The sequence below is a fragment of the Camelus bactrianus genome, chromosome 3 (genome assembly GCF_048773025.1).
Source record: "Camelus bactrianus isolate YW-2024 breed Bactrian camel chromosome 3, ASM4877302v1, whole genome shotgun sequence".
Lineage (NCBI taxonomy): Eukaryota > Metazoa > Chordata > Mammalia > Artiodactyla > Camelidae > Camelus > Camelus bactrianus.
In genome coordinates, this window is record NC_133541.1 from 3,810,035 (window position 1) to 3,837,529 (window position 27,495).

Below are 27,495 nucleotides of genomic sequence, written 5' to 3' on the forward strand. Positions count from 1 at the left end.
CAATGAACTCTTGACCAAAAACAATGCCTTCAATTAAATCAGCGCATCTTAACCTCAATCAGCAAAAACCCACGCTTGAGAAGTCTGCACGTCCCCGGGTGTGCGTTGAGGCTCACGTCACAGCACTCTGGGAGCTGTCGTGTCCCCTTTCTCTGCAGAAGGGTGGACACTAGATGGGGAGGGAACAAAGGAAATTAAACACATTTAAAATATTTTTATATTTAAATGATAAATTTCTGTTATATGCGTGTAACGTGTACATTGTGTTACATAAAACAAGAAACATGTTATATTGTCATGCATTGCAAATGAGATCTTTGAAATTATAAAATGGAAATACTTTATAACTTAATGTGACAATAAGCATAATTTAATACATAAAAATAATCATGTCTTTGATCGTTCAGAGGAGAGCAAAGTTTCTTGTAGCACCCTTCTTGGGTTCTCTGCGAAATGCGTACGACACCCACGAAGAGAGAACCGTAAATGTGATGTTTCTGGAGTGTAAGGGGCGTCTTCGGTGAGGGCCTCTGTGGTCAGCTCGCACAATCTGATCTGAATTTAGGGTTCAAAGCGTTTAAGGCAGCTGTGCATTACTATTCATGTCTGCCTTCAGATTGGCCTCCTGGTCTATTGAAAGAGTCTAAATGAGAAATCTAACCTAGAGCAGGAAATCTTCCTTCTCCAGGCCAGCGAGAGACTCACGAGATAGATCTGAAATGGAAATTCCTCTTTATCATATTGGAAACCTTGTGTTTTCATTCACACACAAGCTTGTCAGGTCCGTGGGAAGGAAGGCTGGTGAAATGGCCGGCCCCGGGGGTTTATAGTCAGGGTCAGGAGGGACCTGGACACGTGTCCCAGCCCCAGGTCGAGAGTCCTGCAGGACAGGGCTCCGCTCCTGGGATGACCTGAGGGTGGACCTTGACAGAGTCCCCAGCCTCTGGAACAACTCCCAGGTCCAAACAAGGAAAGATACACTGGGCAAAACAGGCAGGTGTCTGGCCTCATTCACATGCTCGCCCTGCATCCTGGACAGTCCCAAACCATAGCCCCGTGGTCACTGTCTCCAATTGTCATCAACGCCTAATTCGTCTATCTCCTAGGTCATGTTCTTGAGATCACTTCAGCTGATAAGGAAAAAACCCCTTCACCAATCCTGGTCCATTTGGAGCCTATTGTGAACCAGGCACCAGCCCAGAACAGCATTTCTGCTTCAGAACCCACAAGGGGCGTGGCCGCGTCTCTTCTCTTGTGTGTCTTCTGCATAACAGTTGCCAGTTAAAGAAAGCTGCCTTAATAAGTTAAGGAAATGCCAAGAAAGCTTCAAACCGAGGAGAGTTCGATGAATTTTCAGAGTTATTTCTGATTTGTCCAAGTCTGAAAGAGGCACTGACGGCTGAAGCGCACCTGCTCCCTGCAGAACCGTGACCGCCAAGGTGAGGCCGCACCTGGGGAGCTTTTCTGCTGCAAGACAAGGCTGAGGCTTGGTGAGAGCTCTGGCCCTGGAACAGCATGTTTTGCTAAGTAAATGAGTTGTCTAGCCACGTGAAGTTAAAAAGAATTCTGGCGGAATAAAAACACGGCCGTTTGAAAAGCCATCAGTGGCTGTAAAGCAAACGAAGCTGTGCTTAAATGTGTGGCCGGGTGGGCTGCAGATGGCCTGGCCACTGCCCGGCCCTCATCCCAGGACATGGCCACAGGTTGTCCAGGCTAACAGGTTTGCTCATTTTCATAAACTCACTTTTTCTCACACGATAAAGCTAAGTCACCCATGAATTTGTTCATTTTGCAAGCATTTAGCAATGACCTGCATGCAGAGTAAGGTCCACCAGCAGTGGTTGGAACTGGGGAAATATGAAAGCATGTTTAAGGTGTTCAATCTGAAGGAATTCAAAATTTATAATTAAAAAAGAGCAAGAGAAATTGAGAATAAAGGCGAGTCCAGCTGCCCCTCTTGCCTGGCTTTCGTTTTTCCCTCTCTAGGCAGGAACTTTGATGTGTGTTTCTTCACTGATTTATTTCTGGGGCTCAGAACAGGGCCTGGTACCCAGTAGGCATGCAATAAATACCAGTTGAATAAGCAGAGACAGACACCCTCACTTGGAATCTACGAAGGCTGGCAAGTACGTAGGAGGTGAAAACAGCAAGGCGGAGCCGCCCTCTCGCGTCCTCTGTCTCCAAGGGCCAGAAGACTTACCTCCATCAGCCGAGGCCATCCAGTGACTTTCTGGGTTCATCCTCCCTCATTCTTGGTGGTGCCAAGAGTCTTCTGAGGCTGGACCAAGGTTCCAATGTAAGGAGATCATGTACTTTGCCGGCTGGGGTAGTTCTCTGGATGCCCCTTTGTCCTCCACGACTGACCTCTGGCCTCAGGGGGTGGCTGGCCGTGCCCCTCGTCTGGACCTCAAGGGCACTTGGGACATGCGGCGTGGCTGCCCCCACACAGAGTCACAGACACAGGCCTCTTTCTCTGCCTGGGCGGGACAGAGGGGACGCTGGGGGGCTGGCAGGAGGTGGGAGACATGGTGCCCTTTTGGGGCCCCCAGACTCTCCTCCACTTGCCATCACAGCCCCCTCCCTGTGGACCTTGCCCCAGGGGACAGAACACCCCCTTCCCCAGGAGACACTTCAAGAGCCTTCTAGATTTTCTTTCCAGCCCCTGGGGTTTCTACGTTGTCCTAAGGCAGGGACCTAAAGCCCTTCTATTCTTCACAATTTGTTTGTTTTTTAAGGAAAAACCCTTTCTGTCTGTGGGGCACACTTGATTCTAGGAGGCATTTCTGTTTCTGAAACCGACCCCCAGCCTCCCCACTGTTCCTGGAAGCAGAGGCTCCCCCCACCACTGCCCCCTGGGGAGGGGGCACTGGGTGGGATTGGGGTGATGTCGGGGACTGGTCCCCCCTCTCAGCCTGACCGCCTGAGGCCCAGACGCCTGGGGGTTAGGGCTGTGAAACGCCTGGACCATGCAGGTGACGGGTCCCCATGAAGACAGGTCGTGGGTTCCCCTAAACACATGTTTAAAGATTCCCTTGCTGTGGGAGACGCTCCATTTGAGCTTGACTCTCTCTCTCTCTGTGTGTGTATATGTGTATATGTATGTAATTTTTTTTGACAGGAAGGTAATTAGGTTTATTTATTTATTATAATGCAGGTACTGGGGGTAGAACCCAGGACCTCGTGCATGCTGAGCGCTCACTCCACTACTGAGCTATACCCTCCCCCCTATCTTTTATATATTTTAATTTAGTTTTGAAACAAATTTAAGTTAACAGAAAATTGTAAATAGAATGCAGAGGGTGTCAACTCTTTACCTAGCTTTCCCAGTGTTTTCTTTTTTCAAATAGAAATGTTAAAATTTGAAAAAATTATTTTTTTTTTAACATTTTCTGTGTTTGAACCAGGAGAATCATCCAGCACCACTCAGTCCACACTCCTGCCAAAGCTGAACCTGGCTCAAATCCCTGAAGAGGCTTTCTGATAGTGCTTTGTTTAATAGGCTTCCGTCCAGTAGTAAGTCCCTCTGGAGTATGTGTGTGTGATGGGTGGTGTGTATGTGTGTGTGTGTGGTGTATGGGGTGTGTGTCCATGTGTATATGTGTGTGTGGTATATGTATGCATGCACACGTGTATGTGTGTGGCGTGCACGTGTGTGGCACATATGTATACGTGTGTTGTGTGTGTGGTGTGTGAGTGACGGGTGGTATCTATGTGCATGGTGTGTGTCTATGGTGTGTGCATGTGCGTGGGCTGTGTTTCCACCTGCCCAGCTAAGGCGCCGCGGTCACACAGTCCGGGCCACCGGGCGGCGGGCAGTGTGAGGGGACCCTCTCCCTCTGACAGCGGAGCCCGGTCCCGGCCAGTCAGCGGCAGAGGCACCAGCCCGCCTCAGTGCAACAAACCACTCCGGCGTGAAGTTCCCCGAGGGGGGACTTGGGGCACTTGGCCTGCTGGTTTCCGGCTCGGGTGGGCGCAGGGGGTTTAAGGCATGGGCAGGGGCTGGCCCCCTCCTTTGGGAAAGAAGCGAGACCTGTCCCCTTGGCCGTGTGAGACCATGGATTGTTCCCAGTGACAGCACAGCTGATGGCTTTTAAATATCAGAGTCTTTGAGTGGCCAGGAAACTGGCTATTTTTGCTGTGATGTTGGCCTGATCCCCATAAAAGAGCGGGCATGCGACATGGAGTCCACAGCCCGGCGGCCTCCCTGGCCACCGTCAGGCCGGACACCCTCCCCGCCCCGCCCCCCCCGCCCCCCCGCAGAGGGACTGCGGGCAGGGCCCCCCGGGGCTCTCAGCCGGGGCTCAGCGCCAGCAGCGCCGGGCCTCTTGCTCTGGCCTCAGATGGCGCCTTGGAGGGGTCGGCAGAGGACTTCGTTAATCTAGTTGGCGATTGTTTTTCTCTTTAAAGGTGATGACTTTGAACCACTCCTCACACGGCGGCGATGGAACAAATTGCAGTGGGATCTGAGCCTTCCCCCCACGTTCTCTCAGCTAAGGGAACTGACCCCGCAGCCCGTGCCCTCCCGCGGCAGAGCCCGGGGCGCCCGCCGAGGCGGCCCCGGGGCCGAGTCCCAGCGGAGGGCGCGGGCGCGCCTGCCTGGGGACAGGGGTGACGCCACGTAACAGGAAGCCCGGCGACGCCGGCAGACGCTGACGTCACGTGGAGGCCGCGGCCGCCGTCCCCTCGGCCGGGAGCAGGAAGCGCTGATGCCCGGGCGTCCGGCGATGCCAGTCACGGCGGCGACCGGCGCGGCGCGGTTAATGTTTTGTGGCGTTTACGACCCGCTGTGAAAGGTTTCTTCTGCAGACGCTCTCCCCGGACTTCTTCATTTTCACCCAGATTTTTTTTTTCAAACCACAAAAGAAACAGGACAATATGTGAAGGTTCATTAATTCTCTTTGGTTTTGATTTCCCCTTCTCTTTTCTCGCTCGCCTCCTCCTGGAGGTTAAACAAGAGGCCTGTCCCCAGGCTTCCCATAAACTCTGGTTCACGGGAGGGTGAGGGGGAGGCAGCGAGCAGCCGGCCCTCCTCCGGCCCCCGGCCTCCCGCGCCCGCCGGCTTACAGCCTCCCTGATCACCAGTTACACAGCCAGGAACAATGGACCCACCGCTTTAGTGCCCGGGCCTCAAATTTGCCTTGATTTGCCAGTGTGTGTCATAGCAACACTCCCTTTGCGGGTCGGCAGAGCCTAATTACAGGATGAAGATGGATTGAGGCCTGAGCAAAGCTCGCCCGGGGACAAGTTTTTGGCTCCCCGCCCCCCATCCCGCTGGACCCTGACCCCTGGCTGCCCTGAGCGCCCACCTGACCCGGGGCTGCTGAAAGAACTGGCCGGCTCCTGGGGTCCTTTCAAGTCCCTGCAGAGGGAGGAGGCGGCCGGGGTGCAGCCCCTCTGGGAGCCAGGAAGACAGATCCTGGGACAGGGCGGAGGGCTGGCTCCGTTTCCCTGGACAACGGTGTGGAGACGTGTGACTCCAGGATCCCGGGTGAACCAAAGCCTGTCCTGGCTTGCGGCCCAGGCGGTGTCCAGGACAAGGGCTGCAGCTCTGTTCTCCTCCCTTGTAAATGGCGAGGAAAGGAACGGGTGTGAACTGGAGGAAAACTGAAGTAGCATTTCCAAAGTAAAGAGGCCGGTTCGAACAGACAAAACATGGACACCACCGCTTATTTAAAAAAACGTGTTTTTGATCCACCCATCGGCCACTGGGGGACCCCTTCCTCAAGAACCGAGCCCCTGAGAGAGGAGAGCTGATCACGGCAGGCAAGTGCCAGGAGGATCCACGAAGGCACAGCGGTCAGACCCCCAGCGGGCAGTGGTTCTCAAAATGGCCCGTGTCTATGTCTCTGGTATTCAGACACAAAGGACTGCAGTGGCCTAAAATGACAGAGCTTTACTCCCATGGTCCTGGAGGAAGTTGAAGTGTGGGCAGGGACGTGCTGTCTCCCAGGGCTCCGGGGAGGGTCCTTCCCACCTCCTCCAGACACCTGCAGAATCCCGGGCTCAGAGATGCAGCCTGGGCTTGGGGATGAAGCCCTGGGCTTGGAGACGCACCCTGGGCTCGGAGACACACCGTGGTCTCTGAGATGCAGCCCTTCCGTGTCTGCTCCTTCTGCCCCTGCATCTCTGTTCTCTCTTTATCAGGACACCAGTCCCCAGATAAGGTCCCTGGCTACTCCTGCAAGATGTTCTCTTAACCGATGGCCTCTGCAAAGACCTGATAAAAGAAATGCTCCCCTCCTGAGATGTAGGGAAATCATTCTGGCTCATACAGGAGTGAACTCGAGTACCATGCTAACTGAAATAGTCTGTCTATGGCCTATCAAATGTACACTGTCTGTCTGCTTTAATCATTAAAGAAAAGGGCACTCTGACCGGAAATGAGGAAAGTCCACGTGGAAAATAAAGAGTAAATGCCCCTCTTCCCAGTGTGTCAGCGCTGGTCCTCCTGGGATGGTAAGACCCCTCCCCGGGGCCAAGTCCAGACTGCCTGGTCACGTACATGCTGGGCTGTTTTCTCTTTGTTCCTTTGAAGACTTGAAGGACTGTAACCCTGGTTTGCTAAATGTTCTTTGTTCTGACGAGACATAAGACTGTGCTAAGAACCTGCTTCTCCGGAGCAGTTTCTTGGTGGAATCTGGGAGGTGGGCTTCCAGGCTGGTCCTCAGTTTGGCTCAAATAAAATTCTTTTCTGTCTTATTACTGATTGTGTATTAATTATTTTCACTGACAGATCAAATTCCAAATAAGGCCCTGGGGGTCGGGTTTTGAACATATCTTTTGAAGGGACTTTATGCACCGACAGTGAGCTCTGACCATGATGCTAAACAGAGAACAGTCATGAAGAAGAAACCTTTCTCTCTCCCTGCTGCCCGCTTCCAAAGCCTTCTCTGTCCAAGGCACCTCTGAGCTTCCAAGACACCTCACGTGGAAGAGTGAGGAACTGCATGTGTGTGCAGAGCCTCGCCTTCAACATCGACTCAGGGAAACACTGAATCCAAGGATGAAAGGAAATATTAAGATTCAAATGAGGACAACCACACAGTAAAGACTGTTCTCAAAACTACTTCCTTCTTCCTCTGAGTTCCCACTTATGGCCGACATGTATATACTTAAGATGATGGTGCCCCCTCCTGCCTGAACGATATGGTTATCATAAAACGTAGGTTGTTACAGAGCTAGACTGTATTGGTAGCATCTTTTCCCTTGAGAAAGAAAGTAAAAAATAGCTTGGCCACGGTTGGAGTCAGGCCCAGTTTTCATCCTAATTTGCTTTTTGTGAGATAAACTTAGCCCCTTAGAAATACGATATTTCTTCATGGTTTGATGCTACAGTTATAATAATAAAAATCTTTGGCACTCTTCACCCTGAGAAATATTTTGAAGTCTGGAAAAAATAAAATTATTAAAAACAAGAGCAACAACAAAACTGTGATTTCACTCCAATTCCAATCCAGGGAAAATGCGGACTTCCTTCAGCATTGCTTGCCAAGGGAAATCGATGCCTTAATTGAGGGCAGTTGTCATATTTTGCAGTCTCATCTGTAGAGAGTTATTCAAACTATCTGGGAACTAACGCACAGAAAAGGAGGAAAGAATGTGCATGGTCTGTGGTCTGACTCCTCACAGCACACCACATGGTCTACGCTAAATTTAGCCAAATAACGTTTTCTTTCCTTTGATCTCCCATAATGGCCACAGTGCAAACTCTGGGTCACAAAACATCGAGCTGATTCTTACTGTGATGCAGGCAGCTGAGAAGTTTTTAAGTTTTTATTTTTTTTTCATTAAAATGTTTTTAATTGAAGTATTGTTGGTTTACAATGTTGTATTAATTTCTGGTGTACAGCTCAGTGATTCAGTTATACATACAGATTATATATATATTCCTTTTCATGTTCTTTTTCATTTTAGGCAATTATAAAGTATTGAATATAGTTCCCTGTGCTCTGCAGTAGGACCTTGTTGTTTATCTGTTTTCTGTATGGAAGTATATAATCTGTTAATCACAAACTCCTACTTTATCCCTTCCCTCCTCCTTTCCTCCGGTAACCGTAAGTTTGTTTTCTATGTCTGTGAGTCTGTTTCTGTTTTGTAAATAAGTTCATTTGTGCCATATTTTAGATTCCACATATAAGAATTATCATGTGGTATTTTTCTTTCTCTTTCTGGCTGACTTTACTTACTATGATAATCTCCAGGTCCATCCATGTTGCTGCAAATGGCACTACTTCATTATTTTTTATGGCTGAGTAGTATTCCATTGTATAAACACACCACAACGTCTCTATCCAGCCCTCTGTCCATGAACATTTAGGCGGCTGCTCCCACATCTTGGCTGCTGTGAACACCGAGGCAGATGTGCAGTTTCTTAAACCCTCCTTTCTCCCCATCTTGTGTTCACAGGCCTCATCTCACATTTTTCCTCCCTTTGTTAGGTCTGAACACGTCTGGAATCTTACTAAACTGCTCCAGCTCTGAAGGCCTCTGTTCAGCTTTACCGCATGTGTTCCCCCAGACAGCTGAGTCTACAAGCAGCTCTCCTCTGGGAGGACCCGGGAGCTCCAGGCCCAGCGAGAGCCAGCAGTGCCCGTGCCACCCCTGTGGCCGGGGGGAGGGGGCGCTGCGAGTGGTGGGGGGCACAGATGCAGCCTTGTCCCCCACCCCAAGCCGGAGCCCCAGGCTCCCCACCTGAGACTGAGGCGTCCGGCTGGGGCATCGGGGGCCTCCTGGTTCACGGGAGTTGCAGGAAGCACATTTTCTCATTTCTCTGTGTGATGCTTTGACATCCTGTATCTTGCTGAGCCGAGAGGGACGGCCGCTCCCCGGCCGGCTCACACCCAGTGATACCAAGCAGTGCCTGTCAGCCTGCCTTCCACTCGCCAACCGGCCACCCCGGAGCCATACCCACCACCATCTTTCACTCTGGGCCACGGTCCTGCTGGCCTCTGCACCCCAGGGCGGGCCGTGACAGCTCAGGACAGCCCCGGGGCCCTTGGGAACTGCCCACACTGCCAGGTCTAAGGCTGCTCACCTGCCCCCTCCATTCCTTCCCACAGAAACCACAGCGAGTAGTCCTGCCACGTCCCCCCCCACACACACTGACCAGTGCCTGCATGTGTGGCCCCACGGCAGGCTGGACCCGGCTCTGCAGGGACGTGTGAGGATGAAACTTTCTTCCTCTGGGGAGAGTCATTCTGTGTCTGTGAACCCAACCATTCCCGATCCAAACAGACCCCAGACTCCCATGGAAGCAGCAGTAACGCTTAGAGTTAGAGGGCGGCCACACCCTCCTGTGTGTCTTGACGCCGGGTCAGAAGACGGCCCCTCCTTCTCACCGGATGATGGACTTCAAAGCGCCGTCCTGCCCCAGGCCCCCGTCTCCCCGGCCTCCCCGTGGGAACGCAGAGAGAGTCCCACCTGTTTCCAGGACGCCGAGTCGTCACGGTGACCCAGCCCCACCCTGGCTGGGAGTGTCCCACCTGAAGAGGTCTGCTCAGCGAGGACTGACTTCAGCTCCGGGAGCTGGCCCAGAGGGCTCGTCCTTAGCGGACGTGGAAATCTTCTTTTTAGATTCCTCCCTCTTTCTTCCTTTCCTTCCTTCCTTCTTTCCTTCTTTCTTACTGATTTTTTGGTGTTTTTTTAAAAAGGAATGGTAATTAGGTTTATCTAGTTTTCTTTTAACGGAGGTCCTGGGGGTTGAACACAGGACCTCGTGCCTGCTAAGCACACACTCTACCACCCAGCTACACCCTCCCCCATTTCCTATTTATTTCTTAGCTGTAAGTTGATTTATGCTTATACAAAACGGTGATTTTCACGTGGTCCATAGAAAGAGCATTCATTTCCCCTCCCAGTGTTGAAACGGAACCAACATCATGGGGAGGCAGGACCCTGTGTCCCCATTCCCTGGTTCTGTGATTACTCACCGGCCGGCCCCAGAAAAGAGGCTGAACATCCCCGAGCCTCCGTGTCCTTTCACGCAGAACCAGTGGGTTGGAGGGAGACATTCACGTTTACTCCCAGATATAAGGTTCCAGCACCCGCCACCACCTCTCGGGTTTAGACAGTTCAGTCTGTCTTGAATCACCCCAGAGGGCAGGCGGGAAAGACTCCAGAAATTGTTTTTCAAGTGACTTTATAAATATCAATAAATATCGCTAAATCAACATCCAGGTGTCAGCAGCTCACGTTCAGCCTGTTTTACTCAATGACTCGTGTTGGGTGGCAAGTCCTTTGGAAGGAGAGACGTGGGGAAATCCCAGCGAAGGGAGCTGGTTTCCTGTTGGGGGTTTGAACCTGGCGCATGCATGGTGGCTGCCACCTCTCTGATCCTACCATCTCTAACCTGCACACCCGCCTCCGGCCGGCCTGCCTGCGAGCCTGGCCAGCCCCAGCAGCATGCCTGGGGCCGGTGTCAGAGCCTGAAGGCAAGAGAGGTGCTCCTCCGTCCAGGGAACAGGCGATGTTTCATTTGAGAAGAGACGCTCATTAAGAGGAGAAAATGTGGAATTTTCTGCCCCACAAACTCAGCAACGTCAAGTATGCCAAAGCGTGGGTGTCCACATCGCTCTTTGAAATTGGAGCTGGGCCTTTGTAAATCGCCCCCACATTACCGCCTGCATCACCATGCGTGTCTGAGAACACCCCACGCACTGAGCTCACCAGACAGGAATGCTGGGCGCACGCCTCACCTCGCAGGATGAGCAGGGGGTGGGGAGGCCGGTCTGTCATCTTCCTTAAGCGCATCTCAATGACCTTCAACGCCCTCCGGCCAGCCTCCCCAGTGCACCTCCCACAACAACAATGAATCATTTGTGAGCAGATGGAGCAATTACCACCTGGAATAAAGGAGCTGGATCTCAACAAGGGGGCGTGCCCGGGGCAGAGCTGCACAGAACTGGCTGGTGGGGAGGCCTTGGGGCTTCCATGACTCACCTGCCCAGCGCTTGGCTAATGGTTAAACAGCCAGGGGCCTCAGCTGCCCAGGCCCACGCTCGGGAGACAGTGCCAGCGCCGTCAGCGTCAGTGGGCCTGGGGACAATACACCCCTTTGTGTCTCCCACCTCAGCCCGGATTTAGTAATGTTTTCACTTACGGGGGACAAGCTCCAGCAGGCAGCGGGCGAGTGTCTGCACCGAAGGGCTGCTTTCTGGGGTGTTGTAGGGGAACGTTCCCGGGGCCGGGGTGCACCGTCCTGGGAGGGAGGCAGCTCCCGAGAAGCTGTGAGCTCTCCTGCAGGACCGGGGTCCCCACGCCCCCGACCGCAGTGACACAAAGCACGCTGCGAGCAGCCTCTCTGCGGCTTCTGCAGCGAAGACTGGTTCGGGAGGCGCTGCTTTGTGTGTCTGCAGTCGGTCACCTGAACACAGAAGCAACGCATGAGATGTGCTGGACGTCTGTCACAAGAAGTCGCCTCTCCCTTGAAGAGTCACACGTTGGGAAGATTGTGCGGACCCCGGCTCCCCGGGGCCAGTTGTCCCCCACTCCCCGCCCCGTCCGTCTCCGCCACCCTCCGTCTCCCCACCCCCACCGCAACCTTCAGATCGACTTTGGGACGTCGCTGGAGGACAGGTCACCAACCCCTATGGCCTGTGTGTGTCCCTCTGTCCCCGCCCACACCGCACCTGCCATGCGTCCTTTTCTCTCCACAAAGATGGGTGAGTCACCACAAGTGACCCGGGGTGGAAACAGACACCTCCCCTCGAAGCAGATCTTCCAGCCCTAAGGTACATTTTTATTTCCCTTTTATAAAAAGATGGTGAAGTCTAATAACTGAGCGGGAGGGCCCGGCCGAGCCAGCTCACGGGACCGGCGGCCCTTCCTGGCTGGGCGAGCCCGCCGGCCTGCAGGTCCCCCTCGGGGAGGGCAGGTTGTCTACACCTGCAGAGGGGTGGAAAAGCCGCGGGGTGGAGTGTGCAGCTGCAGTGGGGGGCTCCCTCAGCGCTGCCCCAGCTCCAGGAGCCCCTGCATCTGGGCATCTGCCTTGTGAGAACGTCCCCACGAGGAGGCCATCCCTGGACGCGGCTGGGCTCCCTGAGGACCAGCCTTGACCCCGGGGTCAGCAGAGTCATTCTGGCGCCCGGTTCTCTCGACCACTCATTCCAGGGATGGGGACGGCCTGCAGCGTGCACCCCCAAAGGGGCGGGATTACAGCGGCCAAGTGGCTGTCCACCCTGCGTTGACGTCGCCAAGAGTGAGCCACACAAGGTACTGCAGAGGGAAGGGCCTGGCTGAGGTCCTGGGTGAGGATAAGGCCACTGCGCCTGGAGCCACGCTCTGAGGGGACAGGTGGTCACTGAGGGAACCGGGGACACCTCCTGGCCACTGTGAGTGGGGGCCCCGGAGTCCATCCTGGCACCACAGGGAGACTGTGAGGCATGTTTTCTTCAATGGATGTTTTTAGGGCAGTTTTAGGTTTACAGGAAAACTGAGGGACAAGTAGAGAGAGCTCCCGCATTTTCCCGTACAGCCCCCAAACACAGGGACGTCCCCCCACCGTTAGCACCTTGTCTCAGTGAGGCGCCTTTGTTACAGTTGACGAACCAATATTACCACCATGTTATTAACTGAAGTCCGCAGTTTACATCGGGGACCATCACGTGTCGCACGTTCTCTGGGTCTGGGCACACGAGGAACGACGTGGATCCTCCATCGCCGTGCCCTACAGGGTAGTTTTGCTGCCTGAGAGCCCCCTGCGCTCCACCTGCCCGCCCCTGCCTCCTTTGCCCCCGGGCCTGCGACCACTGGTCTTTTTACTGGTTTGCCTTTTCCAGAAAGTGTGGGGCTTCGCCAGGCTGCCTTCTGTCAATTATCAACACACATTTAAGGATCTTCGTGCCTTTTTGTAGCTCTGTAGCCCATTCCTTATTTTACCACTGAATAAGATTCCGTTGTCTGGCAGTTCCACAGTACCTGTATCCACTCACCTACTGAGGGACACCTCCGCCTTCCAGAGTTTTGGCAATTATAGACAAAGGTGCAGTGCATGCTCACGTGCAGGTTTTTGTGTGGTCGTAAGTTTTTAACTCATTTGGATAAAGACCAAGTAATGCGACGCATGACCATTTGGTAAGAGTGTGTTTAGTTTTGTAGGAAACCACCAAGCTGTCTTCCAAGGCAGCAGTGAATTTTGCATTCTCACCAGCACTGAGTGAGAGCTCCTGTCGTTCCACATCCTCATCAGCATTGGGTGCCGTCAGGGCTTTAGACAATACGCGTATTAGCCATCGTCTCAGGTGTCAAGTGGGCCGTGAGACGTTGTCACCAGAGGGTCACATGAACTGAGTGACATTTTGGAAGGATGCTCCTGGCAGCTCCGGCATGGGGTGACGGAGCTTTGAATTTCCTTTGGGAACTCGGTAAAGGTGTCAGGCAAGACCCAGTTTTCTAATCTGAAGCTTGGGGGAGAGAGCAGACTCGGGGCTCACGCTAGAGCACCCCCAGCTCATGCTGACCACTCTCTCTCTCCTCTGGCCCCGTATTTCCTACTTTTCAGGTCTCCGCTCAAATATCCCTTCCTCTCCTGCTCTCTCCGTAAGAGTACATCCTCCCCTTCCCCGGCCCACTGGATCCAGAACTTCTTGGACCTAATATCCACCCATCGGTGTGACTCCTGTAATATCTCTCATCTCCTTTGGGCGGAGGGTCTGTGAGGACACCTGATGGCCTGTCTCATTCGCCCCCGTGCATCTGCAGGCCATCACGTATTATGCTCCCCATAAATATTTATTAAATAAACAACTTATTAAAACATAATGTAAAATGCTTCCAGGAGTTCAGAATGAACGTACAGAGATAAGCAGACCAAGAAGTCCGACAGCGCACGGGGGCCGCCGGGCCGCGCGGTTTTCCTAGACGTGTGCAACCAGATACCGGCTATTTCCTTTTTGTAGCTGCCCCCGTGGTTGTCACCACTGAGTCAGTGAATGTCCTCAGTCCCCTCGGCCCCACAACGCCCCCACCCCCCGCGTGGAGAGGGCGAGGCTGCCCCTCCGAGTGCCTTGTTCTCCTTTCACAGACTCAGCAGTTTTCACACCAAATGTCCGTACAAGAGACTCAACATACGTTCAGACACTGGTAAATGGCAAGCTGGAAATTGGATCTCAACTGAGAAAGCACGGTTACTCATTTTTTCCTGACAATTTCGGGTTTGAAAAAATGATTCTGTAGCAACGTGCCATGAAAAAATGTGCTGAAGAAACTCCACAAAACACAGGCTTCCCTGCCTTGTCATCCCGAGAACGTCCCCCAAACCCAGTTTTCTGTTGGATGGGCTTGTGTGGTGTCTCAGATCTGGTCCACACCAAGCACTACCTAACGGCAGAGATGAAAGGCTGCATTTACCAAGTCTCAGCCGGCATTCCCGAGCTGGTTCTGAAACCACGAGAGCCCCATGGACCAGCCTTGGTGTTACATGCAGGAACGCCCGCAGTGATGCACTCTGGCGTCCCGGGCCAGCCCGGCTGGCTTTGCTAACCTGAGTGTATTTCATCCCAAACCCTGCACCGCACAACATCAGCTAGCGGCGCTGGCCACGTGCTGATGACCCTGCTGCGTGCTACGGTCAGCTGACACGGCCCCTGGTTAGAGAGGCCCCAACCAGAGCCGCCCCAGGGGGCGGTGCTCCCAGCTCCCTGGGCTGCGCGACGCTATTGGTGCTGATGCGGGGTATCAGGGAAGCGAGCCGAGCATAGATGCTGCAGCCAGCAACCCCGGAAGGACCCGACCCACCATCTCCACACGGACACCCTGGCCCGCGGTGCGCTCTGCGGCCGGCCTCCCCCCGGGCCTTGGCTGTGGTGTTCGCTTTCTCTTCCTCCAGCCAGTCCTCCTTTTCTGGACTGGAAGAGCTTCGTGCGATCACTTTGTACGTCTGCATGGCGCCACCACTCTGAACAAATTGCTCACTTACATGGTATTTTCCCGTGTTCTGTAGCCATTACAGAATTTAAATAAAATATTCATATGCACTTTCTTAATTAAAACATTTTTCTTGAAGCATGTTGGTGAGCATGGCCTCCGGCCTCCTCTTGCTCAAGGTTTGGAGACGCCCATGCCCACCTCACTGCCCCCTCACTCCTTTGAACTCCAGTTCAAACCCTTGTCATCACAAGCCTCTTCTGCAAACCAGACCAGAGATACTGTCATCTGTGGGAAAAAAAATTACCTTTACCCTCAGAATGAGCAGTCTCATTCTGTATGACATTCTTGCCTGCATACTATTATCTTTTACTTGCCAAGAAAAGTTAAATCACCATAAAGCTGAAATGAGAAATATTAGGATAACTTTGGGAAAAGTACGCATTTTTTTCCATTAAAAAGTAGCAATGGTATTTCAGCCCTGACGTTGTTTTCAGTAAGACAACTGTCCTAAAGTAAAAGGGGAAAAAAGAATATTTTTACATATGTATGTAAAGGTCCTGGTCCAACAACAGTGCTTTCAAAATAAGACAAATGGGGGTGAAGCAGAGACCGCTCGGGGGCTAGAACGCGCTTACCCGAGGAGTGTTCCTCCCCTGCCCACCCCCAGCAAGCAGATCATCTTGGCCCCTGAAGCTTAGATTTGCCCGGTGGACAGCACAACTCTTATTCCTATGACAGTGAAATCAATCTTCCCCCCACAGGAAGCTAAACGGAGCAGCAAAAGGTAGTACCACGACCCACTCCCCGGGGCGCAGGGCGCACTCTCGGGGTCCCCGTACTTGAGACGCTCCTGCCGGGTCGGCACACGCAGCCACAGTCAGACACTGCGGTCACGTACCAGTTGTGTTGTGATGCTGGCGGAGGCAACAGCAGCAACAAATTCTCTCAAAGAATTTATCCAAGACGTCATTCCAGCGGCTCCCCCCGGAAGCGGCCGGCCGGCCTCTGTGGCGTGTGGGCCACGTGCCACCTTACAGGGAACTTTTTCACCACAGGAGGGCTCCCATATAAAAAGTGAAGTAAACTGTTAACAAAGGCATTAATCATAAAAAACACAGTTGGAACAAATGCATGGAAATAAAGCTGATATGATATCCATTGTTTTGATGAAATCCACACCTGCGAATTGGTCAACTGGAACCCCAAGTAACTGTGAGAAACAATTAACGCCATGAAGCCCCCAGACTCATGCACTGTTTAACCCTGCAGTTAACTGAAACCATCACCCACCCAGCCCTACGCAGACAACGTGCACCATGGAGACGCTCCTCAACAAACCGCTTGTACGTGGAATCTAAAAACATGACACAAATGAACTTACTCACAAAACAGAAACGGACTCACAGACGTAGAGAACCAACTTCCGGTTACTGAAGGGGAAAGGAGGCGGGATACAGTAGGAGCCTGGGATTAGCCGGCACACACTCCTGTACGTGACACAGATGAGCAGCACTCGGCATCTTGGAATAGCCTGCGGCGGCAGAGAGCACGGAAGAGACCCTGCATGTGTGTAACTGACACCTGAAACTAACACATCGGAAATCAATCCATGTCAATTAAAAAAAATTTTCTTGAAGTAGAAAAGAGAGTCACGAGTGGTTCAATAGCGTTAAAAAAAATAAAACCCACCACCCCTGTGTGAAGTGGCCTGCTTGCGTATTCCCCAGGTTTAACACACATGTGCTGTGCGTGTTACCTGGGCTCCGAGCTCCCAGGAACTCAGTGTTGGGCAAGTGAAAATCTTTTTGGGGGAGCTGTATGGTCTCTCTCTGTTTTTCTTCCTGAGCAGGAAGGCCCGACTGGGGACAAACCGCTGTATTTTGAGGAACCCAGGCTGGCCTGCTCTCTGGCTGAGAAGAGACATAGGCTGGAAGGGGCTGGAAGGGGCTGGAGGGCGGGTTCCACCGTGTGGCAGCGAGTCCCCACATGCTCAGGACTCCTGTTTCCAGAGTGAACAAGGTGCTGAGCAGGGCTTCTGCGGAGGGGAGGGCTGCGTAAGCCTGTAACTGGAAGCTGGCAACAGAGATTTCCGTGTTTGTGTTAATTATGGTTGCACGTGCCCTGCCCGAGTGGGGTAACTAGGAATTCCAGTCTGTGGGCCACATCGTCCTCAGCTACACAATAAGAGGGTCAAAGGTCAACAACACCGCTTGCAAATCTCAGCTTCTATCCTTCATGGGGTCGTCCAGTCTGGGGAGTCAGGCTCCTGTTGGATGTGTTCAGTTTTACGTCTTTCCCTGAAAAGAGGAAGGGAACTGCCTGGTTGACTCTTATCCCGAGTGCGCGGGGAGCCCCTCCCTACTCTGCTGTTCTGTGCAGCCCTCCTGGAGAATGCAGCGTCCCAGCCTTCAGGGGCCGGGGGCCTCTCCCAGGCAGGTGGGCGCATGCAGAGCAGCCTGGGTGCAGGGTGGTGGGGTGGCCTTTGGCCACGGCGGGCTGACTTCCAGGCTCTGTCCCTGACACACAAAATGCCCGCCTGGGTGAGGACTGAATCCAGGGGACGTGATGACTAACAGCTGGTTTGGTTGTTTTGGCATCAATCGGACCAAGGCAGGTCCAGTGACTTACCCGCTGAGGGGGCTACAGTCAGGGCGCTGCCCCCTCCCCAAGCTTTATGATTCTGACGAGGACAAAGCCTGCCTCATTGCTTGGCAATGTACACACAGAAAATAGATTTCCTTTTAAAGGCTGAGCCCCTGATAAGAAACGCTGCCAGCTAGTGAAGTTTCTGAGATCGGAAATAGGAAAGACCATGTTCCAACTCTCCCGCTTCCTGCCATCGCGGGCGTCTTTGCAAGAGTGAAATGATTTGGTGGAGTTTGTGGACAGCTTCACTTCCATGCTCCTGTGGTTTTGTTCCTCCTCTTGAATATCCGTGTGCGGTAGGTCTCACCACCACCATCAGCAGTGTCTGCACCCCGCCACGCAGACTTCGCTGGGAATCCGCTGCCATCCCTCCTAAGCACACACCTCAGTTTTAACCTTCACATCTCAGACCGAAGCCAAGCATGTAAAAGCCCTGGGCATCTGTACGTGTCTGTGTGCGTCCATGTAAGTACCCGCGCATATATGTGTATATTGTCCACGTAAGTACCTGCACATATATACACGTAAGTAGCTGTGCATATATGTGCGTGTTGTCCACGTAAGTGCCTGCACATATATATGCATGTATTGTCCACGTAAGTACCTGCACATATGTGTGTATTGTCCATGTAAGTACCTGTGCATATATATGCGTGTATTTTTGATCCTGCATTTCCCGCTCCTTAATGCATTTAGAAAAAAAACCCTGCTTGCAGGGCTTGGCAGGATGGTCCTGAGTCATAAACAGAATAACATGTTTTTAGGCTTTTCTATAAATCTGCTTCTGACCTGTTTTTTACCGAGTGCAATTTCATACCTCAAAAATGTAGAAAAGGCGGAGGGAACGGGCCGGCGAAATGTGTCCAGAGCGTCTTGTGCAAGATGCTGAGCTGCGCTGTTTAGAGCCTGGAAGCGGATGCAGTGCTCCGGGCACCGGCTTGACTTTAGAGAGCGTCCCCAGCTGCCGGCCACTGCCCGGGAAACTGCACGACGATGGTGTGTTACTGCTGGGCTAATGAGACCCACATTAGGAGAAGTGAAGTTAATAATGAAGTTGGAGGGATCCTCTCCACACACCGTCTTGCAACCGCTGTCCCCGGCTCTTAAAGTGAGCAACTGAAGACCAAAATGGGCCGGGATATAAAAATCAGCAGGCCAGGAAGCCTGTCGCAATGGGCGGAGCTTGGCTGAGTGTAAATCACGTGCTCTGGGAACTTTGGATTTGCTGCCGGTTCACATTGCTGGTTCTCACCCTGCGCGGAGCTGCCGGAGAACAGTGCTCCCACACGCGGCGTGGCGGGAGGGGCGGCTTGGCTCACGAGCAGGACCGCCCGTCTCCAGGAGGAAGGGATCGCGCACAAGCAGCGAGTGTGGGTGCCCACGGATCCCATTAGTATGTTGCCCAGAGCGTTAGTGAGGGGATTTGGGGTCCCGGCCCCTTCCATCCCACCGCACTGTATCTCGGGCTCCCTTGGTTTGAATCTAGTCCTGTGTCCACGTTTCACCTGGAAGATGTCCCCTGACCTGTCTCAGCCTCAGTCTACCAGGATGTGAACTGGGGATAATGTGGTCCCTGTTCACAAGCGGTCAGGAAGATTCAGAGAGATGAGTCAGGGAAGCCGCATGGAGCATCAGCTGGGACACAGCAGGAGCCCAGCGGCCTGGGGAGGCCTCCTCCTGATGACAGGGGCGGGGCCTGCAGGGGCTGGACCCATCGTGCCACCTCCTTCTTGCCGGAACGCCCCTGGTGCCCTGCTCCACCGCCTCCCCGCCCCTTGGCCCCGGCCCCCTAGGGCTTGCTAATGCTGCAACCGGGACCCCACGCAGTTCTCCGCACAGGAGGTTGCCCCTGACACATCCCCAGGAGAGTTTGTCTCTGGGTTCATCCTTGTCTGCTGGTCCACAAACGCAGCTCACTGGGTGGGAGGGGGAGTTTCAGCTTGAAAATGCAAGCGTGATTCACCCGAGGGGACTCGCCCTGGCTCACGTGACCCAGAAAATGGCCTTGTCTTCCTTTGACTCCGGACTGCATCAACCTAGTTTCGGCCCTGCTCCACCTTCGCTGTCCCCCTACGTGGCCCAGAGCTCTGCCCTTACACACAACCTCATCAGCACCACGGCCTGGCCCAGGGACACCGGCTTGTCCGTCCAGTCCCATGCTGTTTGCTTTGTCCCACCAACTTCCCGTTTCCAGGACAACCTGGACGCATTTCCAAAATCTGTCCCAATTTCCTTTCATGAAAATGGTAGATGAAGTTCCCAAGCCGCACTGCTCCTGCCTCCACGCAGATGCAATTTTAAGTATGTCTGTGATCATGATGTGACAGACGAAACAAGTCAAAACAGTCCATGCGTCAGCGGGAGGGCCTGACTCAGGGCCTGACTCAAGTGACAGCACTTGGAGTCACACAGCCCGGGAACTGACCGGGAGGTCCTTTTAACAACTGTTGGGAGAGTGGATTTCTTAGCTGTAGCTCAGGCGACATCAGGCACCCTGGACTTGACCTTCAGGTGCTGCAGGGGGCGTGCCCCCCCCCGGAAGCGGCGGAAGACGGGCGATAAATATGATGGCCGGTGAACATGACGGCCAGTTTCCAGGACCACGAGGCAAGGAACGCGCATAGAGGCATTTCAATATTTGTGCAAACTCACACAGCACAAGCCGTCTCCCTTTCATATTTAATAAAGATCTCCTCGTCGGCTGCGGCCAGTGATAAGCGCAATATCCTTCAACGGTTATCCTGGGGTCACCACTCAAGTGCTTTCTGCCGGTCGGAGCAGAAGCTGTGCGTAGCTGCTGTGTGCATTTCATAAACCCAAGGAAAAAAATTTTTTTGATTTGGCTTTTTCCTCTATCTTAAATGCTTTATTTTTCAGGGGCGAGATAAGGCCTGGTTCTTCCCACAACACCGGAGCTCAGCCATGCCTGCGTCTCTCTCCGCTGAGGAGAAGGGGCCGCCTGTGCACAGATGTCTCAGATTAAATTGTACCTCACAGCCCTTGCAGCGCGGGCACTGGATGAACTGCCAGAAGGGCCGTAGGCAAGAACTAAATTGCTTTGGTTTCAGTACACAGTGAATTTGGCTCAGACAAGCTGAATCAGTACATTAAATGCGAATCCCTCGCAGATTTGAAAGCAGCCTTTAGCACAATTATTGACTGTGAGTGATGATTATGTCTAATTGAAGGAGACTTCTGCTACCTGTGGCTCGGCTGGAGTCTACCCGAGCCGCGGCGAGGCCCTGCCTCTTAATTCAATGTTCCGGCTTGAGAGCAGCCATCCGAGCTAAACCCGGACGTGTGTACACACGGTCGATACACTTTAATAAACTTTACAGGTTCAGTAACGAGGCTGAGTATATAATGCAATTTTTTAAATTCAGCGAAGGAAAGTAGCTAACAAGTCTGCCGGGCGGTGGCAGTTCCCGCACAGAGACCTCCCAGAAAAACCCGCAGACCCTCCAGGCTCCTCTGGGGAAGCTGCTCCTCCCCTCGCCAATGCGCCCAGGGGCGGGTCTCAGGCCTGTGGCTCGGACCAGGCCCCCTGGAGACCCCTGAGGAGGCCGGAATAAGGCGGCAGTCCCGCATCTTCGTTGGGGGTCCCTGCCAACTGCCTGAGATGCAGACAGATCCCTTGGTAGTCCCCGCCTGCTTGCCCGGGCCGGCCAGCCCCGACTCGCCCTCCCCGGCCGACCACGGCCAGCGCGTGGCTCCGAGCCGGCCGACCTCGCCCCGAAGTCGTTGACTTTCCTTGGCAAATGAGAGGCAGTTTCTCATGGGGCTACAGCTAAGGTCTCACTTGTCTTTAATTTTTAATTGTTTTTTATTGAAGTGTGATTGATGTACAATGCTGGGTTAATTTCTGGCGTGAAAACAGCGACACGGTTGTACAGGCTCGTGTACTCCCTCTCTGAGAATCTCAGTCTCGTGCTCCGTGAGAAAGACGGCACGCGGCAGCACGCCGCCAGTGCTCTGGCTGAGGCGCTCTCTCTGCCCCGGCTTCTGCGTGTTTGTGGCTTCAACCCACCAGCACTTTTCGAGTTGGAGTCAATTCAATTTGAATGAGCACTTAGGTCACTGGGCATCATCTTAAAGAGCACTGTTGGCAGGATTTGTAAGCAGGTTTCTTTCCAGCGCTGCGGACCCCCAGCTTGGTCACACGCCCCCCTGAGACCATCTCTCACGTGGCCCAGAAGCCCTGTCACCAAGCCTGGTTGCCATTAACTTTCCTCAGGAGGGATGGCTGACATCCACGTGTGTTTGAGTTATGATTTTCCACAAATCGGAGCATTTGTCATAGAATAAAAACAGCCCCCCCACGGAAGGATCACGTGGGCCCTGAGGATGGTGGCAGACGTGGACGTGGGTGAGCCGGCTCTGAGCACTCACAGGCCAGGGGCTCACTGGCCCCGGGAGCCCTGGGACAGCCCGGCTGCCTCATGCCTGCCCGCCCGTGGCTCGGTGCTCCCTGTGGCTCCCTGGCCTGCGCCACGTGGGAACCCGGGGCCCAGCTCACGTCAGCGAGTCTGTTCCCGTGTCTTGTGAAAACCCAAGGGGAGGCCCTTCCGCTCAGTCAGCTGAAAGCTGAGGTAGCTTTTTGTTCTGTGTCTGCGTGGAGACCAGAGTACCAGGTCACTGATTTCAGGATGACTGAGACGTCTCTTGGCCCCATCCTCCCTTTGGGAAATCCTTGTGAGCGAGCTGGGAGGCCACCTGGGAGCCGGGAGGTACTTTGGCACCAAGGCCACTCGCGCACCAGGGCTCTCCAGGCCGCCCCCTGCCCTGCAGCCTCGGCCGCCCCTCGGAGGCGTCTCCCACGTGCTGCGAAGACCGTCTGAGAACCAGGAAGGGTGCTCTTCGTGGCCTGACGACTTCAGCACCAACGAGGCTGTGAGGCGAGTGGCCACCGAGCATCATGATGTTTCATTTCTGCTCACGTCCTCAGCGACCAGCGTCCCCCTGGCTGCTGCAGGGCAGGCGCTGACCGGACGCTCGTCTCCAGGGAGCGCGGGCCCTGCGTCAGAGGCTCACAGCCCCGCGTACGGTCTCTACATGGTGAAGATGACAGGAGGGGGACCGGCCTGATGCCTTCACTGACTGGATGCACAGGGCAGTGACAATTTATTGAATTAAATTGAATTCCGGGTCTTCAGAAGCAGGAGTGGGGCCTCCGGCCAGGGGGCTGAGATGCCGTCAGAGCAAAGAAGGAAGCAGAGTAATTAAGGAGACCCACGCTGTCGGCTTTCCTGCGTTTTCTTACCTCTGTCGGCGGTGTGTCCCTTTATTTGGCAAAATTCTCATTTTGATGAGTGCAAGGTTGACTAGGGGGCACTTTAAGGCAACAGTGATTTAAGGAAAAAAGGTTTTAATTTTCTTAAGAGAGTTTATTCTTAAGTCCCAGCGTCCCGGACATAGTGTCCTTTTATTTGGGGGCAAATGTGCTGATGGTCATGATGCTGAGTTTCTCAAACAGACTGTTGAATGTTTTTAAGGTTCTTTTACAATAGTTTGGGAAGCGAATTTTAAGATTCTCCATGCTCTCGCAGAGTCTGGGGCCCTCTGAGCTCAAGCTGGTGGCACTGGGATGCCCAGCACGCTGCCCAAGAGGTGGAGGGGACTGCGGACCCGAGAGGCAGCCCTGTGCCTCCCGGCCCCTCCTGAGGTGCAGGTCCGTCTCCTGCGGCCTCTGATCCTGACCCGCGGGGCCCGGGGCCGGTAGGCAGGGGACACAGACCTTGGTCCAGCTGCTGTGGGACAAGTCCTTTTTGATGTAGGGTCACCTCCAGCCCCTGGCTCTGCTGAGAAAGCAGGATCCCATGAGCTCTCCCTCCATCCTCCAGTTGGGGGGGCTCTGAACATCAGCAGTATGACCCTGGGCAGATTGCCCCCTGTGCCTCAGTTTCCTCACCTGCAAGGTGCAGCCCTGCCCCATGACTGGAGGAGGAACCCGGTGTAGACAAGCGTATTTGGCAGGGGGTGAGTTCTCCAAGCCGGTCAGCTGGTGTGGCCATGCCTGTTACCACCGTGTTAGCCTCCCGCGGCTCCTGTACCGTGGGACCGCTAACCCGGGGCTGAAACCAGCACACATCTGCCTTCTCACAGTTCCAAGATCAGAATTCCAGCATCAGCATCAAAGGGGAAAAGTCAAGTTGTTGGCAGGGCTGGTTCCCTCTGGAGAGGGAAGACTTTGTCACCCTGCCCCAACCCCGAGGGGAGAGTTCGTCCCCTGCCCTTTTCAGGTTCTAGAGGTGCCCGCACTCCTTGGCCTGCCCCCCTCCATCCTCAAAGCCAGCAGCTGGCATCTCCTCTCCTTTGTACCCTCTGTTTCTGTCCTCAGGTCTTCTCTCTCACTCTGACACCTCTGTCTCCCTCTTCTGGGACACCTACGATGACATTGGACTCCCCCCACCCCAGATAATCCAGGAAAACCTCCCACCTCCAGGTCCTTAATTTAAACACATCTACAAAGTCCCTTTTGCCCCATGAGGCCACATACCCACAGGCCTTGGGAATGAGGGCTGGGGTCTTCGGAGACCCATCTTCAGATCACCACAGCTGCCACCCCCGGGTCTGGCTCCCCCTGTGACCCCACCTGGCCGTTTTTATTTCCCTGAGCAGAGTGACTGGTTCATGGATGCACATGACCAGATCCAGGCTAATCCGATCACTCTTGGAATCACTGTGGATGATGGAATACAAAATCAGGATTTCTCAGAGGCAACGTTTTCCAGCACCTGGGAGATCTTACCTGAGGAGGAAGCATTGCAAAAGAAGACAGAGCTGACAGACAGTGAGAAAGAGGCAGTGCTTCTTGGGTCACAGTCAGAGCTCCTGGATCCAGCTGTTCCTGAAGGCGATGGACCTCAGCACTTCTTGATCATGAGCACCAAGAAATACCCTCGGTCGTGTAAAGTCGTCTCTGTTTCTACTGTTCTTATCAAAAGCGACATTGTGCCTGACGTGGCAGAGAGCGTTCCTGGGTGCCTTCTAGTCCCACGGGGCTTTCCCCTGACAGAAGGAGAAAACCCCCGTGTACCAGGGAGGCCTCCCAGTACACGCGGCCCACCCACCGCAGGCTCCATGGTGGTTTCCATGAAATCTGAGAAAGTTGTTTTTTCCCGGTAGATATTTACAGGGATCCATTAGATCAAAGTTAACATTTTTTTTCCCAAAGTGTGTTGAAGACTGAACCGTGATGACTGCTGCTTGTTCAGGCAACATTAAAACATTTCCAGGCACACAGGCGCCCTGCCCACTGGATCACGCGTGCGCGCGCTCCCAGCCGTGGAGGATCACGTCCTGCATGAAGCTCGTGCCCGCGTGCTCGGTGGTTTCCCTGCTGTGCAGCAGCTCTGTGATTTCACGTCCCTTGCGTATCTCATTAAGTCCTCCCAGAACTGGTTTCTTTATGTATTTTTTATGCTGTTTTGGAAAACTGGAATGACATGTAAACACTCAACAGGGAAAGACGAACAACGCAAAGTGGATTTAGGAACAATCGTGATGGGAAGGCAGTGGGTCCTTCCCACCCACACAGGCCTGGTGCCGTGGCCGCGGAGAGAGCCTCGCCTTTCTAACCTCATGAACGCCACACTAATAACCAACACAGGGTCCTTCCCCCGGGTCGCCACCGGTACCACACTGTCAGGCAACCCCACACACCTGAGGACGCTGGCGCACAAGGCCGAGGTGGCCTTGGTCCTCTGGGGCACGGGCCTCATCAGCAGAGTGTCTATAACAAAGCATCACAGGCCGAGTGGTGCAAACAGTGATGTTTATTCCTTACAGTTCTGAAGCTGGGAAGCCCGAGATTAAAGTCCGCAGCGAGGACCCTCTTCCTGGTCTGCAGACAGCCACCTTCTTGGCGGGTCCTCCTGGGGTGCAGAGAAAGCTCAAGCCCCTTGTGACCCTTATTAGAAGGACACTAACCGCACTTGTCAGGGCTCCACCCTCGTGACCTAGTCCCCCCAGTGCCCACCTCCTAATATCGTCACGTTGGGGGCTAGGGCTTTGGCACGTGAATCCTGGGGGGACAGACATTCAGGCCGGAGCAGATGCCCCGGCTGGTGACAGCTGCGAACTGCGAAGGCTTGTGAGTTACCAGCAAGACGGGCCCACTTCTCCCTTCCATGCACAGAAGTCACTGAATGCAGGCATTTGGGGACATTCACAGATTATGAGAAGAACCCCATCTCCCAAACGATCTTCCCTTTAAGTCCTGCTACCCTGTGTCCCTGGAAGAGTGACAGCCTGCCATCCTGCCAGGAGCAGTGAGGAGGCCCCGAGGCTGCTTGGGTTTCTTACGGCCCCTTCCGGTTGAAGAGCAGAAGCTGCCAGAGTCCACCTGTCCCCATCCTTCTGGTCAATTCTTTGTTCTCTTGGCTTCTTTTCTGCTGGTTTCCTTCTCATTGGAACCTCCTCAGCTCCCCAGAAAGTCTGCATGTGGGTCTGGATCATGGCTTCCTGTGAACCCGCTGAAGGCAAACCCTGCCTTTGACCAACATGGGGGGCCTTAAAGGGACTGCAGGCACCTTGCAGCCACACCTCCCAGGGGTGGGGGGGCAGGCAGGAAACCCCAGTGAAGGCAGCATCTATTGTCTAGGGTCACAGGATCTGGGGATGGAGATCTCGTGACCTGTCAGCCTGAAGCTCCAACCTGGGGACACTGAGGTCGGGTGTAACTCCCCAGCCTGGCCCCTGTGTGTCCACCCAGACCACCTCTTACTTAAGAAGGAAGCCCACTCCCCTGGCAAGGGGTCCCCACCCTCACTGCGTCTGGGCAACCCCAGGAGCTTCCTGGTTACGCACCACAGATGAAGCATTTCCAGGGGGCGATTCCTTTGGGTTTGGACCATCACATCGTCTGACTCTGTAGAGCCCTGCACGGCGCCTGTGAGTTCTGTTAGGCAGTGAAGAGCGGGGTTGGCTAATTTCCACTGCTAGATCATGTGTTCTGTAGACGTTAAACTTCTTTGTAAAGGAACTTCCTGTCGGCCTAAGTGAGGCCCCTTGCTTCAGTCAGGCACAGAGATTCTGGACACAGGTCTGGTCTGAAGGGCGGATCTGAGCCCTCCTGACCGCCCAGCTCGTCGGCAATCCCGGGTGGCCTGCCTGCTCTGGGCGAGCCCGGAGCAGGACTCCCCGGTGCACCCTTTGCCTGTCTCCGGCTGGGCGCCAGGTGTCTGGACCCGCACTGGCCAGGGCAGCTCTGCTTGCAACTCCGTCAGTGATTTTCTAAACCGATCAGAGAGGGGCTTTAAAAAACAGCGCAGGCACACGCGCACCACGTCAGAAGGGTGCTGGCTCCACTTGCTCCTGGAAACCACACCGATGTGCCCTGGGCTGTGGCGCTCCCTGCGGCAAACAGCCCTCCTTCCTCGCCGCTTCCAAAGGTGACGATATCCACCTGGTTAAAATCTGTCGTTGAGAATGCTGAGTTCCAAAGCGTTCATGAACTGGGAGTTTATACTGTGCTGATCTTTGAAAGATACCAGCCAGTTCAGTGCTAGAGTGATGGGCACAACAGTGTGCACACACACCCACTCACACTCTCAGTCTCCTGCACCCACACTCACACACTCACACACACACACACGTGGTAATCACTAGTGTTCTATGATAGACAGGACATATATATATTTTTTTAATTGAAGTACAGACAGTTTACAATGTGTCAATCTCTGGTGTGCAGCATAATGTTTCAGTCATACATACACACACATATATTTGTTTTGTTTCATATTCTTTTTTATCATAGGTCACTACAAGGTAGTGAATGCAGTTCCCTGTGCTCTACGGCAGAAGCTGCTTGTTCGTCTATTTTATATATAGTAGTTCGTACCTGCAAATCTCGCACTCCCAATTCATCCCTTCATTCTAAGTGAAGTGAGCCAGAGACAGAAAGAAAAATACCACATGATATCACTTATGTGTGGAATCTGAAAAAAGAAAAAAGGACAGGACATACGTCTTTTATACGCAAAC